Here is an 18,411-nt window from a genome sequence, read left to right as displayed (position 1 = left end):
CAAAAAGCTGGGTATAACTATTAACTAGTGTATTATTTACATGCGTAAAATTTCATAACAACCGGTTCAGTGGTTATTGAGATGTCATCGAAACAAGAAGAAAAATGCCCGAGAATTTTGCGCGCCGTCATGGAAAACCGGACTGCGTCTATGAGATGGATTGGAAGACAACTGGAAACCACCTCGGATGGTAAAACCGTTTAAGGAGTCCCAGACGACCGAGAAGCGGGCTGGATGTGGGAGAAAATCGATGACAGCTGAACCTGTGAAGGCCTCGGAGGTGTTGGATTGTTTCCGAACCTTTCGATTCGCGACGCGGTTCTGTAGGCAAAGTGTTCCGCCTGGTTCTTTCATCAAGCCATGAAACGAGCTGGACTTCGTGTATTCAAGGTCCGGCGGGCACCGAACTGGCGTGATCAACAAACCACGGCGGCAAAAGTTAAACTCTCTCCTAATGATACTCATGCAAAGGAAATGCTCAAGCATGTCTCAAATAAAGTTCAATCGCTTAAGAAACATTGCAAAAAACAATTTTATGAAAATATAATTCAAAGCTCAAGTCCTTCCAATGTATGGCACGGTGCTCCCACAGACCGTTATTATAACAAAAAAATGCACCAAAGAATCTGAGTACACCATTTGATTCGTTATGACGTCCACAATCTCTGGTCGAAATTTCAAAATCATCGTACATTACATTTTTGAGTAATGCCCTTTTGAAGATCGTGAAGTACAAAAAAGTAATATAAAAACGCCAAAATACTTATTGTAAAGCACGTTTTCCAACCACCATTTTATGAAATAACTTCCAAAATAGTTTCTACACATTCCAAGGATTATATTTCAAGACATTAGCAATTGGTGAAAAGTTTTATTTGAAAATCCCACGGTGCACAGTGGTCAAAACTCGAAAAATCGTGATCGTTCAAGATTTGACTGTAAGAAATTGATTATATGTACTCAATGTCTTCAGCAACATTGTTTCATAGAACAAGGCCTTACTTTTGGTGTTTCTAGTTTTTCGATCAATCCACCTAACAGTTAGATAACAAATTTTTTTTTCTAATTTTCAATATACCGGATAGCTTCCTTTAGCAAAGTTGTGGAAAATAATGAAAGATAAATAATTGCTGAATACTGCGATGTCTTATCTATACGTTGGACATGACAAAATAGAGTTTTTTGTAGAACACCCCTCTTTGAAATCAGTTTTTTGTCTATAACTCTTTCTATAACTGTCAAAACAATATTTTTTTTAAAGTCTTGAGGGAATCTTAGTTGAATGAATAAAATCTCAGAACATTTTTTGAAACAATCAACCATTACAGACAAAATTATAGACAAAAAACTGATTTTAATGAGGTGTTTCACAAAAAACTCTATTTTGTCGTGTCCAACGTACAGATAGGACATCGTAGTATTCAGCAATTGTTTTTATTTTAAAATTTTCCACAACTTTGCTGAAGGAAGCAATCTGGTATATTGAAAATTAGAAAAACTAATTTTTTTATCTAACTGTTAGGTGGATTGATCAAAAACTAAAAAAACACCAGAGGTAAGGCCTTGTTCTATTAAACAATTTTGCTGAAGACATTGAGTACATAAAATCAGTTTTTCACAGTCAAATCTAGAACGATCACGATTTTTCGAGCTTAGACCAGTGTGCACTGTGGGATTTTCAAATAAATCTTTCCACCAATTGCTAATGTCTTTAAATATAACCCTTGGAATGTGTTGAAACGAATTTGGAAGTTATTTCATAAAATGGTGGGTGAAAAACGTGCTTTACAATAGGAATTTCGTCGTTTTTATATCACTTTTTTGTACTTAACGACCTTCAAAAGGGCATTAATCAAAAATGTACCGTACGATGATTTTGAAATTTTGACCAGAGATTCTGGACGCCAAAACAAATCGAATGGCGTACTCAGATTCTTTGGTGCATTTTTTTTTATAATAACGGTCTGTGGGAGCACCGTGATGGCAAAAGCTCAATGAAATCTTTGGTCGTTCTAAATCTTTTGAACAATTCAAGCTAAAAATTGATGGCAGAAACCTAGACACAAATCATGAAGTTGCCGAAGCGTTCAATCACTATTTCTCCAGTATATAATTTGACCAGCAAAATTCCGAATAATAACTTTGACTATCTAAAATCTGTTAAATGCGTTAGAAATTCTATATTTTTGAGACCCGCTAGTGTTGGTGAAGTCTATATCCTAATAATCAGACTTGATAGTAAGAAAAGTAAAGGGCATGAGCCGGTTTTCCGAGATTATTGCAAATCTCTTTAATAAGATAATAGCAACTGGAAATTATCCGAATGTTTTAAAAATTACTAAAGTCACACCTGTTTTGAAATCTGGTGATAGATGTGATCCTTCCAACTATCGACCGATTTCGACATTATCTGCCTTAAACAAAATTATAGAAAAACTTTTAACCTGCCGTCTTGTGAGTTTTTTGTCGGCTAATGATGTTATGTACAGATTTCAGTACGGTTTTAGGGAAGGCTGTGGTACATCGACTGCTATTACAGAGCTTGCTGATGAATTGTTCTGCGAAGTTGATCAAAGGAAAATCGTGGGTGGCTTATTATCTATCAAATCGGCAACAATTTGTAATAATTGAAAGTGTGCGTAGTAGTTTACGCTCGATTGATATAGGAGTACCTCAAGGAAGCAATATCGGTCCTTTATTATTATTAGTTTTTATCAACGACTTCGGAAACCTTAAGAAAACGTCCGCGTTTCGAATACTTACCAAAATTATAATATCAATCTCACTGTTGCGTATTTTTAAATATGCAAAAATGTTTGCTACTTGAACTAAGTAGGTACATCTTTCAACTTCGATTTTACACACTCTGGAACTCTATCATGCTGGTCTCCAATCACCAAAATCTTTGCCCGAAGAGGATCTAGTAACCGAACCGTTCAAAAACAATTCAACCCAGGCTGACAAAATCTCGTTGTAAGAGAGCAGTAGTACTATTACATCTTATTGGCTGCGTAGGAAAAGGTCTCCCGTTGCCATCGAGGTGCCCATTAATCTTTAGATTTGTCTGTGTTGCTGGTTTTCGCGGCATTTCGCGGATTTTTGGTAATTTCGCGGCTGATGCTGGATTTCGCGGAATTCGCGGCTTCCGCGAAATCGCGATTTACCACTGTCCCTACTAATTATTGTTTGGGGTCATGCTGCTAAATCGAAACTTGAAAAAATTCAAACACTTCAGAACAGATGTGTAAAAGTAATTTTCAATTTACCTTATTTGTACCCAACTGAATTACTCTACACAAATTTTAACCATAGAATAATCTCTATCTTAGGATTACGTAATCCTCAAACATTTTTTTTTGTCCACAATACATTACACAAACGAAATTTCCATCACAACATAACTTTCTCAACTAGGATTAACCGTCAAAACACCAGAAATGCTTCTGAACTCTTGAGAAGCAGAACTTGGGTTCAACACGCATCCTGTGTCAGAGATTCGTCCGGTGTAAAGATTTTGATCCCACAGATTTTGAAGGCCAAAGTTCGAAGATTGTCCGAGGTGTTTAAGAACGAGGTGTTTGGAGTCGAAGAAACAATGGATGAAAGTGACTAAAACCTCAACCATTGCAAAAAAAGGGAAAGGTGCGGGCTTACAGCTATGGGATGGAAATTGATGGCAATTATGCCGAAACATAATCCATATGTATTAACAGTTATTAAAATGGATAGAGCCCCTTCAATTCGTAAGAAAAAAAAGACTTGCTAGATTAATCTCGAATCAAATTTTATAGACTTGTGGGCGTCGTGGTAAACTGAGAAGCGCAGCAACGTGGGCCGATATAAAGTGAAATGACATTTAGATTGATTCGTTAAATAAACGAGTGCATTAGGAAGGGTTTGCCGCATACAAAAAAGCGCCGATTCAAAACAATCAATTCTGCCGCATTCCCATTTTATGAACCCCAATAAAATATACAATAGATTGAAAGTATACTCACTCAGCCATCAGTGTTGTATTGAACTAAACTCACAGCTGGTTACCGCAATCGTTCCAACGGGAAACAAAACAAAAAAAAAAGACGAACGCCGATAACCACAATCGTGTTCCGCGCGTAAGCACTCGAAACTTTGCACGGCTATCCTATGATGATACAATTCTAATTGAGTATCCGCTCGCACACCGGGTTGCGCTGCAAACTGCCTGCATCTACCAAATGGCCAGCGAATAAACATCAATTTATTCCGGCAATTTTAAATTTAAAACACTCGGATACGTAGCCAGGTTCCATTGATAAGGTGCGACGAAATAGTACACTAATTGCTCTTCAATGCTAATTCAGTACTCTGCCGGCGTGAAATAGCTTCGTTTTCGTACGGTCGTACGATATTTTATAATTTTTTTTTTTTGCACTACCCTGCGCATCGTATCATCAGCTTTCCTGTGCGCCCGGATGGGCTCGAATCGAATCGTTCCGGTTTGTTTTTAATTACGATATCAGACCACACATCACTTGGTGTACCACACAGTCCTCACACTCCGTTTACTGTTAAGTAATATTTGCACAATGAGCTAATACGGGCAATTATTCCACCCCGAAGTCATTGTTAGTAAGTTAAACTCTCCCCAAATTCACTAGCAGAACAACAGACACAAATCCCCAAAAAATGCAAACTCTGCCGTGAATCCGCTTTCCGGATGTTTATGTGTACCTACGATAAGCACACCCCGCCGTCGTCACTAACATAGACCACATGATGCGAGCAATGTTTCCACCAGTGCTGGATTCCACTATTTTCCTCTGGTTTCTCGACTTAATGACAAACCCACTGGCGCGGTTTACTGGCAGAAACACACACCGTTCGGTAATAACCACAAGCGTCCTTATGCACGAGCTGAGCTGATTTTGCACAGATTTCAGAAGCAATCGTTGCTAATCACGATACCGAACGCGACTGCTCGAAAGTAAAACTGTGTACCAAGCGAAGCGGAGACCATTCCGTAAAACCAACCGCAGATACTCTACTCGCGCAAACAACTGAATGACAGCTCACCGTCGCGATTCTACTGAGCTGAGCTAAGGCTGAGCTAGCTTGAGAGAACAGCCTTGGACGACGACGACGACGACGATGGAGACGCAGGCAAACTAAACAGTTCATTGCCGTGTCCGTCGAAAGGACAGGGGGAGCTTGCCGCTGTCACTACTCGCGGGGTTGAATTTGGAGGTCTAGGTAGCCGCTGATACGCGACAGTGTTGCGAGTTTTCGTCAGTTTTACAATACACACGCTCTCTGGGTTGGGTGTATTATCAATAGAACCCGCACAAAACTGAATCAATCCAAACTTATCTTTTCGTCTGAACCGGTAATGCTCTAAATGCGCTGTTAACACGATCCAGCAGTTTCCCCTAACAAAGTACGCAATTCGTTCATCGTCAACAAAATATGAGCAATCAGTCTGTTGCATAAGTGCGACATCATGCAATTGTCATTTTGTACAGCAGCGAGCGCACATATTGTGGCAATATGATTACACAGAGCAGCAAGATTTTCTGCTATTTCTTCTGCTCTTGCTATAATTCTATCTAGGTATAATGTTTTGATATGTGTTTACGAAAAATTAAACTCCATATTAACGGAAAAGTAGGCACCTCTAGCAAAGTTTTCGAAAACTAAAAAGTCAACGTGAAGATCAAACACGTGAAAATCTGATCACCGAATTACGTGAGTAAGTACGATGGGAGGAACAATAAGAGAAAAAACAAGCATGAATCCTCAACTGAAACTACACTTTTTCAATTTCTACCCAATTATAGTAATTTATGACTGAGGTTTTTCATAACCACAGCACGAGCTATTGCGAACGAGGGACTAAAGTGCCGCCGACACTTTTGCATATACCTACCACCACTGCCGATGATTTTGAGTCGTACTCCACTGAGAATATTTGTTTTATAATGATTGCGAGTGCCGGAGTTTCGCCCAGAGACTACAGCTAAACTCATTTGACAAACGGCATAAGTCAACGTATCGGTCTGCCCTCTCAGGACAAAAACTGTCCTTTTCTCAGGAATTCTATTATTTTCAGAAATTCTGGCGGGTACCGTCTAGGGTTAACCTTAGACTAGTTGGGATTACAGAGAATTACGTTAACATTACACTAATCGAACATCAGTGTTAATATCTCCGGTGATTATTACAAATTAAAGCGTCTCTTGCTTTTATGACATACAGGAAGGTTTAAAGCTAGCGTGACCAGAGTTGTCAGAAAGGTAGTTAAAATTTTATTAGCATTCCTGAGTGCGCCTGTGAATAGCACGGTTAAATCTGAATGTTGATGTGATTAGCAAAAATATTCCGCAATGTTAATCAATATATTCATCTTTCACCAGAGAAACTAACCTCCCAGGCCTAGAGAAATAAGTTCGGAATTCTCACTGCATGTTTCTTTTTTCACATATTTTTTTCTCTCAACTCGTTTAGGATTAACGAATTTTCTAGTAAATTTTTCTACTATTTCTGAAAAATTACTCCAAGATATTTCCACAAAAGTTTTTACTATGGAAGAAAATTAAATACTCAATTTGTTTTATCATGAATACACAACAAATAGCGCTACCAGTGCACAGTGGTCCAATAAGGCAAAAAGTGGACTTTAATTCCATAGCGCCTTTCACCGTCGTCCTAGCTTGATAGTGTCTTCGTAACAATTGTTTGTATGAATAATTGCAATCGAAAATTATGAAAAACTTACTATGCTAAATATAAAATAACTAGCTTTTCTGTGTTTAGAGATAGAGGAATGGTTTATTCAGGTAAGTTGTAAAAAATTTAAAAATATGAAACTGTGTTGAACAAATGAAATCCTACCTTCCTTCGATACAAAGTTATAAAATATATTATATTAAACTTACTTGAAATTTAGTTATTTGTACTTAACTTTTTTTAGTTGCATTTTACACGAAAGAGTTGTTCAGAGAATTTCTTAAGGCCCACAAAACACGCATTTTTGCCAAAGAACATACATCTCCAGGACTTTTTTTACAAAGTTATAAAATATTTTAGTTTATTTTTTCGATAACTTCAAGAACGTATAAGTAAAAAAGGGGCAAGTCAAAATTATTGGAAAATAAGCTAAAATATGCTTAACTTTGTAACGAAAATTTCTGGAGATTTATGGTCTTTGGCAAAAAGGTGCGTTTTGTGTGACCTAACAATTCCTTCGAACAACACTTTCGTATAAAATGCAACTTACCAAAGTTAAGTACAAAACACTAAATTTTGATATACTTTATAACTTTGTTCCGAACGAAGATAGGAAGAACGGAAGATGTTCGAATGACAAAGTTTCGTATTTAACTTTCCTGAATAATTTTTTTTTTAAGTTTTTAGTCACACTTTAAATCGTTGTGGGAAATTATCGACGATGGACGATAGTTCTTCCACAGATATGGCATCCCAGGCTTTGGTTAGACTAGCTTTCAAATGATCCAATTTTTTTTTTTATAGGGGGGGGAGTTTGTAATGATTTATTTATGTACTAAAATATCTATTCAGACTTAGTATTGTGTGTTCTGCCACAAATGGTGACATTTCAACACTATTATATATATTTGTACGCTTTTTAGTATTATTGAATGTTATTAGCTTTCGCAGTTAAGATAATGTAATTGTAGGAAAATTATTAAACCTACTTGTCAAGAAAAAAAAGGAATAAAAGGAATAAAACGAAACTTAAAATAAACTTAAAACTATCTTACTGACTATAAAGTGAGCTAATCATTGCAATTGAGGATTGCAACGATTTTTGTCGGAATTTGTTGATAATTTGGCTTGACATATTTTCTAATGTTTCTACATTAGTGATCCTATGTAGCTCGGTCGTGCTAAACCAGGGAGGACGCTTCAAAATCATTTTCAAAAGTTTATTCTGAATCCTTTGAAGTGGTCACATTGCTGGTCTACATATTTGTTTGTAAATTAACAGTTTATTCTTGAGACAAAGTCTAGAATTCCTGTTGATAAGAGGATATAAACATTTGATATACTTATTGCACTTTGACTGGATATTTTCAATGTGCTCCTTGAAAGTAAGATTCTTATCATAGATTAGCCCTAAGTATTTAACTTGATCAGACCAATTTAAGACCACACCGTTCATCTTAATAACGTGGTTATGGGTGGGTTTGAGAAATGAAACTCTTGGCTTATGAGGAAAAATAATTAACTGTGTTTTTGAAGCATTAGGGGAAATCTTCCATTTTTGTAAGTATGAAGAAAATATATCTAAACTTTTTTGAAGCCGACTGCATATAACACGAAGGCTTTTTCCTTTTGCGGAAATGCTTGTATCGTCACAAAACAGAGATTTCTCACAACCTGGTGGTAAATCAGGAAGATCAGAAGTAAAAATGTTATATAAGATTGGGCCCAAGATACTCCCCTGAGGCACACCAGCTCTAACAGGCAATCTATTAGATTTACCATTTAGATAGTTAACCTGGAGGGTGCGGTCAGTTAAATAACTTTGTAACATTTTTGTGAGGTAAAGCGGAAAACTGAAATTTGACATTTTAGCTATTAAACCTTTATGCCAAACACTGTCGAATGCCTTTTCTATATCTAGAAGAGCAGCTTCAGTCGAATAGCCTTCAGATTTATTAGTTCGAATCATATTTGTTACTCTAAGTAACTGATGAGTAGTGGAATGCCCATGGCGAAAACCAAACTGCTCATTTGCAAAAATTGAGTTCTCATTAATATGTGTTAACATTCTATTAAGAATTATTCTTTCAAAAAGTTTGCTAATAGAGGAAAGTAAACTAATTGGTCGATAACTTGATGCCTCAGCTGGATTCTTTTCGGGTTTTAAAATTGGAGTGTCTTTGGCATTTTTCCATTTCGTAGGAAAATGTGCTAGTGTAAAGCACCTGTTAAAAATTTTTACCAAGAAATTTAAAAAGTTTTCGGGAAGTCTTTTGATGAGGATATAGAAAATCCCATCATCTCCTGGTGCTTTCATGTTTTTGAATTTTTTGAGAATGGTTCGCACCTCATTCAAGTTTGTCTCCAATACCTCTTCGGAAAGAAATTCTTGGGTGGTGATCTGAACATACTTTTGGTTTACTTCATTTTCAATAGGACTTACTACGTTCAAATTGGAGTTATGAACACTCTCAAACTGCTGAGCAAGTTTTTTAGATTTTTGTTCATTCGTTAGAAAAATGCAATCACCATCTTTAAGGACTGGAATGGGCTTCGAGGGTTTCTTAAGAACCTTCGAAAGCTTCCAGGAAGGTTTTGAATAAGGTTTTAGTTGTTCAACTTCTCTCATGAAATTCTCATTTCGCAAGAGAGTGAATCTATGTTTAATTTCCTTTTGCAATTCTTGAAAAATAATTTTCAAAGCAGGATCACGAGATCTTTGGTATTGACGTCTCCGTATGTTCTTCAAACGTATAAGAAGTTGAAGTTCACTGTCAATAATTGGTGCATTAAATTTCACTCGAGCCTTAGGAACTGATAAATTCCGGGCATTGAGTATTAAGCTGCTAAAATTATCTAATGCTCTGTCAATGTCAGCACTATTTTGTAAAATAATATCATCATTCAAATTTTCTTCGATCGTAGAACGATATCTATCCCAATTAGTCTTGTGATAATTTAACACAGATCTAGTGGGATTCAAAATGGAGTCATGGGAAATAGAAAATGTTATGGGAAGATGATCAGAATCAAAGTCAGCATGAGTTAATAAATCACTGCATCAATGACTTTGATTTGTTAGTACCAAAACAATTGTAGATGGATTCCTAATAGAAGAATAACATGTAGGACCATTTGGAAATAAAACTGAATAAAATCCAGCCGAGCAATCATTAAACAATATTTTTCCATTGGAATTGCTTTGAGCATTATTCCAAGATCGATGTTTCGCATTAAAATCACCGATGATTAAAAATTTAGATTTATTTCTTGTGAGTTTTTGCAAATCTCCCTTGAAATAATTTCGCTCACCAGTGCATTGAAAAGGCAAATACACTGCGGCTATAAATAAAATGCCAATACTTGTTTCAATTTCAATTCCCAAACTCTCGATAACTTTGGTTTCAAGATGGGGTAAAACACGATGTTTTATTCGACGGTGGATAACTATTGCAACTCCACCACCGGCAACATCAATTCTATCAAACCTATGAACCATATAATTTGGGTTCTTTTTCAGTTTAATATTTGGCTTTAGAAGCGTTTCAGTCACAACTGCAATATGCACATCGTGGACTGTTAAAAAATCGAAAAATTCATCCTCTTTCGCTTTTGAAGAGCGAGCATTCCAATTTAGAAAATTTACAGCAATATTTAAAATCATTGCTGAATTTCAATTTCATGACAATATTAGTTGTAAATTTTATACCTTCTTGAACAGCCTCGTACATCGAGTTACAGTTCAACAAAACGGACATTAGCTGCAGCATGGATTGTTGTAGGTATTCAATCTTTTCGGGAGTTGGATTACCTAAATCAATATTGGTTGACTTTTCAGCACCAAACACGAATGGTTTGTTACTGTTTGAATTTGAAATATTACCTGCAAGGACACTGGCATATGAACAGCCTGGTGTTACCTGAGCAGGATTATATATTGAAAGTCTTTTGATTACCCACATTGACAACAGGTTGTTTAGAATTCCTACGTTGTCTAGAAGCAATAATTTTTGACCTTACAGGACAATTAAAGAAATTAGATTTGTGATTTCCCCCACAATTTACACATTTGAAACTATTAGTGATCTCTTTCACGGGGCAGATATCTTTCGTGTGACTAGTGTCACCACAAATCATACATTTTGCAGCCATATGGCAGTTTCGAGTTCCATGACCATAGGCTTGACAATTCCGACATTGCGTAAGATTATGGATTCCTCCATGTCTCTTGAAAATTTCCCACTTTATTCGCACGTTGAATAAAACACGTGCTTTTTCTAAACATTTTAAATTATGTACTTTGGTACGATCAAAATGTACTAAGTAATTTTCCTGGTGTATTCCAGTTTGAAAAATTTTGGCATTTGCCTTTCGTTTCATCAAAATTACTTGGTTGGGGGCAAAACCAAGTGATTCTGACAAACAATCTTTGATTTCATCAATACTTTGATCATTTGAGAGACCTTTCAACACAGCCTTAAACGGTCTCTCGTTTTTGGCATCAAAAGAGTAAAATTTATACATCTTTTCAGTCAAATACTGTAAAAGATGTTTATGGTCATCAAAAGATTCGGCCAAAATACGAATTTCGCCTTTGCGACCAATTTGAAAATTAACTTTCACATTCGATGGAAATGATGAAAGTTCTGATCGAAATGCTTTAAAGTTTGCTACAAATACCACAAAAGGTGGAACTTTAACCTTCTTCATAACGGCTTTATGCTCAGTATGAGAAGTTTGGAATTCTAGATCCCCAACAGAAGAAAGAATATCATACCTGTTAGTCGAAATTTCAGTGTCACTTGGAGGAGATGCCTCACGTTTCCTTGATGCCGCATCAAAGCGAGCTTTTTTATTTTTTCCAGGCATAACTGGACAACTTCACTACACTTTCACTTCACTATAGAACTTAAGTAGAAATATCTCAAATCAAATTAATTCACTAAACACTCGTTAACTTTAAAAACCAATTTATTACTTTGCCTTTCAACAGGTAGTCATTTAAAAAGATTGCCTGTTGAAAGCGAAAAACAAAATTTTAATATCTCTCGGTAGTCTAAGACTTAGCCTCGAGCTGTTGGTAAAATGCGACCGTACTGTAGGACAGTTCAAGTCGATCTGTCAAATGATCCAATGATTTGTGTGGTTTAGTACAGGTTCTGGATTCAAGAATAGACTAAAGGGAATAGCCCATTAGATCTAAATCAGGAGAGAATGGCAAAAGTCGGAAAAAGTCTGGTACGGAGTTCCAGTGTTTTTTTAGCTCCATGCGATGGAGCCCAATCTTGTTGTAATGACCATTTAGTTTTACCGAAATGCACACGTTCTCAAGATGCCACTGTGTTGGTTAAAAGCTTTTGGTAAACAAATTGATTGGTTTTTACACCCTTTTCAATTAATATTAAGGTGGTTTTACCGGTAGCCGTAATTCCCGTCCAAACTATCACCGAAACTGGATGATGTGATCGAGCTACGTTCATACGCTTAGAAGAGCCTTCAGACAAAAGCTCTTTTTGGTGGTTATAAAATTGCTCCACAGTGGAAATTTCTCTTCAGTGAAAAAAATTGTGCGATGGCGTCCATCGATAAATTGTTATAACAGAATCATAGATTTTCGGTACCGATTTTCTTTCATCCTGTGATTTAGGTAATGACAGAGGCGTCGCGTGGCTGATTTCGTTACATGTGCACAGTCATTTATATAGGTTCTTTTCCCTAAATTGGAGAATATCAAACCAAAGTGGTTCATGCTTTGACCTGAAGAGTCTCGCTAGCATGCTTACTTGTTTTTCATAATTTATCATATTCGATAGTTGTATATGTTTGGATATTAGGGAACAGAGTACCTGTGCAGTGCACATGTTGCACAGGATGACACCCCGTTAAGCATACAGACGCGAGGCATACGGACGCGAGGCATAGTACGCTAGGCATAATGGACGGCAGGCATACGGACACGAGGCATATGGACGCGAGGCCGAATGGACGCGAGGCCGAATGGACGCGAGGCCGAATGGACGCGAGGCCGAATGGACGCGAGGCCGAATGGACGCGAGGCCATGGACGCGAGGCCGAATAAACGCTAGGCCGAAAGGACACAAGGCCAAGGGGAAGTGATATGGAATGTGTTATTATCGACATCATCAACACAGCATTCGCTAACATGTATTTCGCTTCAAAGTGTCATTTGAAAAGCAATACACTCGCGGCCTTCGGCCGACTCGCTGTCCGAGCGAATGCTGTCCTTACTCGCTACCGCTCGCTCGGACTTAACTAAGGGAAGAAAACTCTGTTTGAGTAGACCTAGCAAACCAGTAGAACAGTCGTTTGGGTGCGAGAGGCCGCCGCTTCCGACGGCGGGTCGGCGGCCGGCTCGGACTGCGGAAACCACGGCGGCTTAGTGCCGCCTCGTTTCCTTGCCCTCGATTATGCGTCTTCGCCGCATGATTTCAAGAAAGGTATTATACCCAACTTAAACTCTTTAGGAATATAATAACACCTGAACTACATAATTGGATCTCATGCGATCGTACAACATCGCATTCGGCCTCGCGTCCATTCGGCCTCGCGTCCAATCGGCCTCGCGTCCATTCGGCCTCGCGTCCATTCGGCCTCGCGTCCATTCGGCCTCGCGTCCGTTATGCCTTGTGGCAGTATGCCTCGTATCCATTATGCCTCACATCCATTATGCCTCGCGTCTGTATGCCTAGCATACTATGCCTAACATCCATATGCCTAGCGTCCATATGCCTCGTGTCCCGTCCCCGTTGCACAGGTGAACCCGACGCTACTGGGTAATGATTTTTCGAAAATTTGTAACAACGTAATCCTAAATCTTTGTAAAGAATAGTTCGTACAATTTTTGTATACTTCGTACAGCTCGTGATTCATGCGCCTACGCCACACCCCATTTTTTAGTTTGCCTCCGAGTATTGATCGCAAGACTCTACTTTCGAAGACCCCAAGCGCTTATCGATCGGCCTCCTTTCACGTCCACGATGCATGTCTGTAGAGCGCCACCGGGATGATCAGAGTCCTGTAGAGCGCAAATTTCGTACGGATCTGTAGGCTACGGGACCTAAGCTGGCTACGCAATCCGTAATAAGCCCTATTCGCCGCCGCAATCTGCCTCTTCACCTCGCGGCTCACCTCGTTGTCACATGTCACGAGAGTACCAAGATAAACAAATTCGTCGACCACTTCGAAAGTATCCCCATCCATCTCCACCGCAGCACCAACACCCGCAGAAGTCCAATTCTCGCAGCTCCTCTTCTGAGAACTGTGAAGGCCTCCTTAACAGCTCTACAGTTAACACCAATAATATCAATGTCAGCCGCGAAGCCTAGAATGTGAGATGCATGAGCATGTGAGACATCGTGATGATGATGCTGCTGCTCTGCACACATGTCCTTCGTATTGCACCTTCTAAAGCTATATTGAACAGCAAGTTCGAGAGCCAGTCTCATTGCTTCAGACTATCTAACGTCACAAACGCGTCCGAAAATTCACCGCTGTCCTGACGCTTGATGTGAAACCGTCAAGCGTCGTTCGTAACAGTTTAACTAGTTTTGTTGGGAAACCATGTCCAAGCATGATTTGCCACAGCTCGTTGCGTTTCACTGTATCGTACGCCGCCTTAAGGGGTTATATACAATTTTAGTTTTCAAAAAATCGAATTTTTTAATTGCATTATTTTAAAGTACAACATTTGAAGAACATTTTTAAAAATTATCATATAGATCTGAGCAGTAGAGAGAAAGTTTGAGCGATTTGCAGCGCGCCTCGTTACGGCCGCGTAAGCTAAACTTGAATTTAATACGCGTTTATCTTGGATTGGTGTTTCTCAAGAATAACTTTGTCGTGTTCACGATTGCGGCGAAACTACTGAACTGATTTTCTTCATCCTTTTTTTAAATGCTCGTTATCAATTTCCCTGATCGTTGAACGACTGACTTGCCGGGAAAAAAGTTTTAATGCAATTTTCAGCGCTCAAAACGTGCATTTTTGGGGAAAAACGTTCCCGTTGCACTGAAAACAAAATATTCATGAAAACGATCGTTCAGATACCCGGCAAACTTCTGAACTAACGAAATAATATGATTTTTTTATTTTAGTTGATCTGCGTCGCTATCGTAAACACCGCAAACCCCTGCCAAAAAAAAGTTTCGGAGAAACGGCCATTACTCCTTAAATAATTGGTATTTCTTATGAACAAACGTGTTTTGTTGTTGTTGAATAACTGAACTCTGAGAAAATTACTACTTTTATGCAATGAAAAAGGTGCTACAGGCAAAGAAAAAACTCCAAACTTTGCTCTTTTTTCTCGAACAAAAAGGTATATAACCCCTTAAAGTCTATAAACAGATGATAGGCCTGCCAGTTGTGTTCACGAAACATCTGAGAAGTTGAAGATCGTCCCGCTCGAAAACCGCATTGGTATTCTACAACAAAGGCTTCCTGCAACGGCCTCAGTCGATGAAACAGGGAGCGGAATTGAGGAGGGTTATGCCTCGATAATTACTAGAATCGAGTCTATATCCCTTCTTGTAGATAGGGCATAAAGTCCTTTCAACCAGTCCGTAGGTAGTTGTTCCTCAGACCCTTACCCTTAGGATAATCTATTGAATTGCACTACGCAGCCGCTCGCTCCCGATTTTGAAGAGTTTGGCTGGTGAGCCGCCTTTACCAGTGGCTTTGTAGTTCTTCGGCTCTTCGCAAGCATTCTTTACCTCGTCCAATGTTGGTGAGTCCACAGCTTGTCCATCCTCCTAGCCAAATCCAATAATCGGGAATCAGGCTCCCCTCCCTGTCATTACACATGGCAGGTACTGGCACAGTCTGGTTCCTGATTTCCCTGCCTGGTGAAGCAATTCTCCGCCTCCGCGAGGACGTGATTGTAGTGCTCACGCTTCTTACGGCGGTGAAGCCTCTTTTCGGCAGCTCTTGCCTCCCGGTATTTCTCTCGCATCTGACGGGTCACACAATTATCCGCTACTAATGTGTTGACGTAGGCCCGATTCTTCTCTTCCGTCACTTCTAAACACTCAACATCGAACCACCTACTACGCGTGGTTCCTGTTGCCATGCCTTTCACTTCTCGCGCTGTTTCGCTGACCGCATCATGGATGTGCTTCCACTGCTCGTTCAGGTTCACTCTAGCTGGTTCACCGATCCGTCTATCAACTTTCCGAGTATACTCTACAACAACTCTTCCGGCTAATAACCTCTGGACATTCAGACGTATCTTCCTCGCCGCTCTCGATTTGAATTCGTTGGACAGCTGGGCGCAAATTTTGCCTACCACGAGATAGTGATCCGAGTCGATGTTTGGCCCTCGAAAAGACCATCTGTTGTCTGAAAAGTGCCTGCCGTCGATTAGCATATAGTCGATCTCGGAGCAGGCCTCTCCATTGGGGTGTCTCCAGGTGTGCTTCCGAAGACGTGCGAAATGAGTACTATAGATGGCCATTCCTCTGGCCGCGGCCAAGCCATTGTCGGTGGTGGTAGAGTGAAGGCTTTCCCTACCAATAACGAAAGAACTTCGCTCGTCCGACTTGTGTGTTCATATCTCAGATGACTGAGGAGCTGCGTAGCCGCAAGGTTACAGAGTCCGCTTTGTCAAGCAGACGTGGGTTCGAATCTTAGTAGAATCAGGCCATTCGATGTCAAAAAGGACTTAAGCATGGGTTTATTCTCAGGCTCCCCACCAGTTACCCTTCCTTTACGCTGAAATCTATAATACATTTGCGTGACTTCCTCTTAACAAAAAATAAGTCCCGCTTATCAATAATACTGGCCAGAAGGACGCACGACGAAACTTCTCCAGGGAATTATAATTGGCGATATTTGGCAGGAGGAAGGAGGCTCGGTATAGAAGAGCAGTAAGTGTGTAAAATAAAGGGTAATACATTACACACAAGCACTGATCAAAAATAATAATAAGCATGCCACTTCTCAATAGCGGTATTGCTAATAATAGAAGTGCGGGATACAGCAGACACCCGGGCATATCTCACAATAGATCAACGATTCTGGTCGCAGTGAGGAAGTCCATACAGGAAAAAAAATCTCAGATGACGATCTTTATGTCGTGTTGTGGGAGCTCTCCATACGTTTTCTCAAGAAGTTCACAACTTCTAATTTACATCGTCGGTTTCATCGTTTGACGGTACATAAACTTTGATAAGGCTGTAGTTAAAGAATCTCCCCTTGATCCTCATTACGCATAGACGGTCATTAATAGGCCTCCACCTAATAACACGCTTCATTTGGTTTCCGAACAGCACGAAACCGACGCCCCGTTCCGCTCTGTCATCGCCACTGTAGTAGATGCGGTACTTGAAAGAGGTGCCCGCGGTCGAATCAACCGCCCGGAATTCACGTTATCCGGTTTTAGGCCAACACACCTCTTGTATGGCTGCTACCTCCACTTTTGCCCTCCTTAGCTCTTTGGCCAAGGTGCCCCACGTACCGGTTCGAGCAGAGTCCTGGAGAACACACACTCAGGCAAGCTGCTCTCCGAGAAGAACAACTGTAACTGTGTAATGCTGTCCAAGGTCACAGTAGGCATATATTGTCATTTATTTTCATCATGGCGTTCTCGGAACTAGCGCGTAGTGGCAGTTTTGTTAACTTTTTGTCCAGAAGGTAGATGTGCTGGACGATAACGCGAAGCAATATTTGGAGGCAATGAAACTCTCAAAGAAATGAAAATTTGAGGCATCATTATCAATAATAAAGGCCGTTTCCGGACGACCTTCTGGATAAGAAATTCTTGTTCGATCAGCAAAGTCGTGGTACCTGTAGCTGAAGTACCTTCGGAAGCGGTTACTGTTTTACAGTGATCAGCGTAGGGCGTACCTATTTGCCCCAATTTGGCAAGCTGTCACTAATCAAAATCGGTCAACTAGTCAATGATAATGACGTCACGTGTGGTTTTAACCAATGCCGTGGCCAATCAAACAACACTTAGTAATACTCAACACATCGAAAAATGAAGGAAATACATGTTTCATGTGTTCAGAATTATAAAGTTTAATTTTTCTGCGTTCAACCTCTGTTCCAAATCTAGAAAATCTATAACGAGCGTCTTAGCAGAGTGATTGAGATCAATCAAAGAAATAGTTACCGGTTTCCGTTATACTCTACTAAATTTTTTGGAAATAAATATTGAAATTCAGTCCGCAAATATATATTTCGACTGTGACGTACAGTCTTCCTCAGTGCTTATGTGGACTGGTTGTGGATATTTATTTCCAAAAAATTTAGTAGAGTATAACGGAAACCGGTAACTATTTCTTTGATTGATCTCTGTTCCAGAATCAATTAAGATTTACTCCAAAACTCATGAACGTGGTGAAAAAGGGCCATAAAAGTTATCCCAAGTTAAGCTCAAAAGCTTGAAAAGGCGAATAACGAAAAACACTCTTAAAAGTCAGCAAAAAGCAGAAATAAAATGATCTCAATTTAAACAGCCAGAACTCTTTCTGTCCGCGATGGAATCAGATATAAAAACTACAAGCTTTATTTAAAGTACTAGCAACACAGTAGAATCTTTCTTTTCCAATTCCAAGGGAGAGAGCAAAAAATAAAAGATTTTCAACTGCTATTAGTATTCAGATTTCACTTTACACAAAGCGATGCTCCTATTCTTAAAACCGCAAGTACGTGCCGTACCGAGAGTCAACCCAACAGAGAAATTGACAGATA

General features: G+C 39.3%; 1 protein-coding gene across 5 annotated transcripts in view; it reads right to left on the bottom strand.

Annotated features, from left to right (window-relative positions):
- The window catches only part of LOC129717510 (adenylate cyclase type 9), a 62,186-nt gene that overhangs the window by 24,594 nt on the left and 19,181 nt on the right, over nt 1-18,411 (bottom strand). Inside the window, exon 1 of one of the 5 annotated variants that reach the window (XM_055667819.1) lies at nt 3,999-5,053. The exons of the other annotated variants lie outside the window; for them this stretch is intronic. The gene's annotated coding sequence lies outside the window, so the exon portion shown is untranslated. Of the gene's footprint in view, nt 1-3,998; nt 5,054-18,411 lie in introns of those variants that run through there. 5 annotated transcript variants of the gene reach the window in all.

This window comes from Wyeomyia smithii, chromosome 1, assembly GCF_029784165.1.
Source record: "Wyeomyia smithii strain HCP4-BCI-WySm-NY-G18 chromosome 1, ASM2978416v1, whole genome shotgun sequence".
NCBI classification, from domain to species: domain Eukaryota; kingdom Metazoa; phylum Arthropoda; class Insecta; order Diptera; family Culicidae; genus Wyeomyia; species Wyeomyia smithii.
Note: the sequence above shows the minus strand (reverse complement) of the source record. Positions and strands in the feature narration are given on the sequence as shown.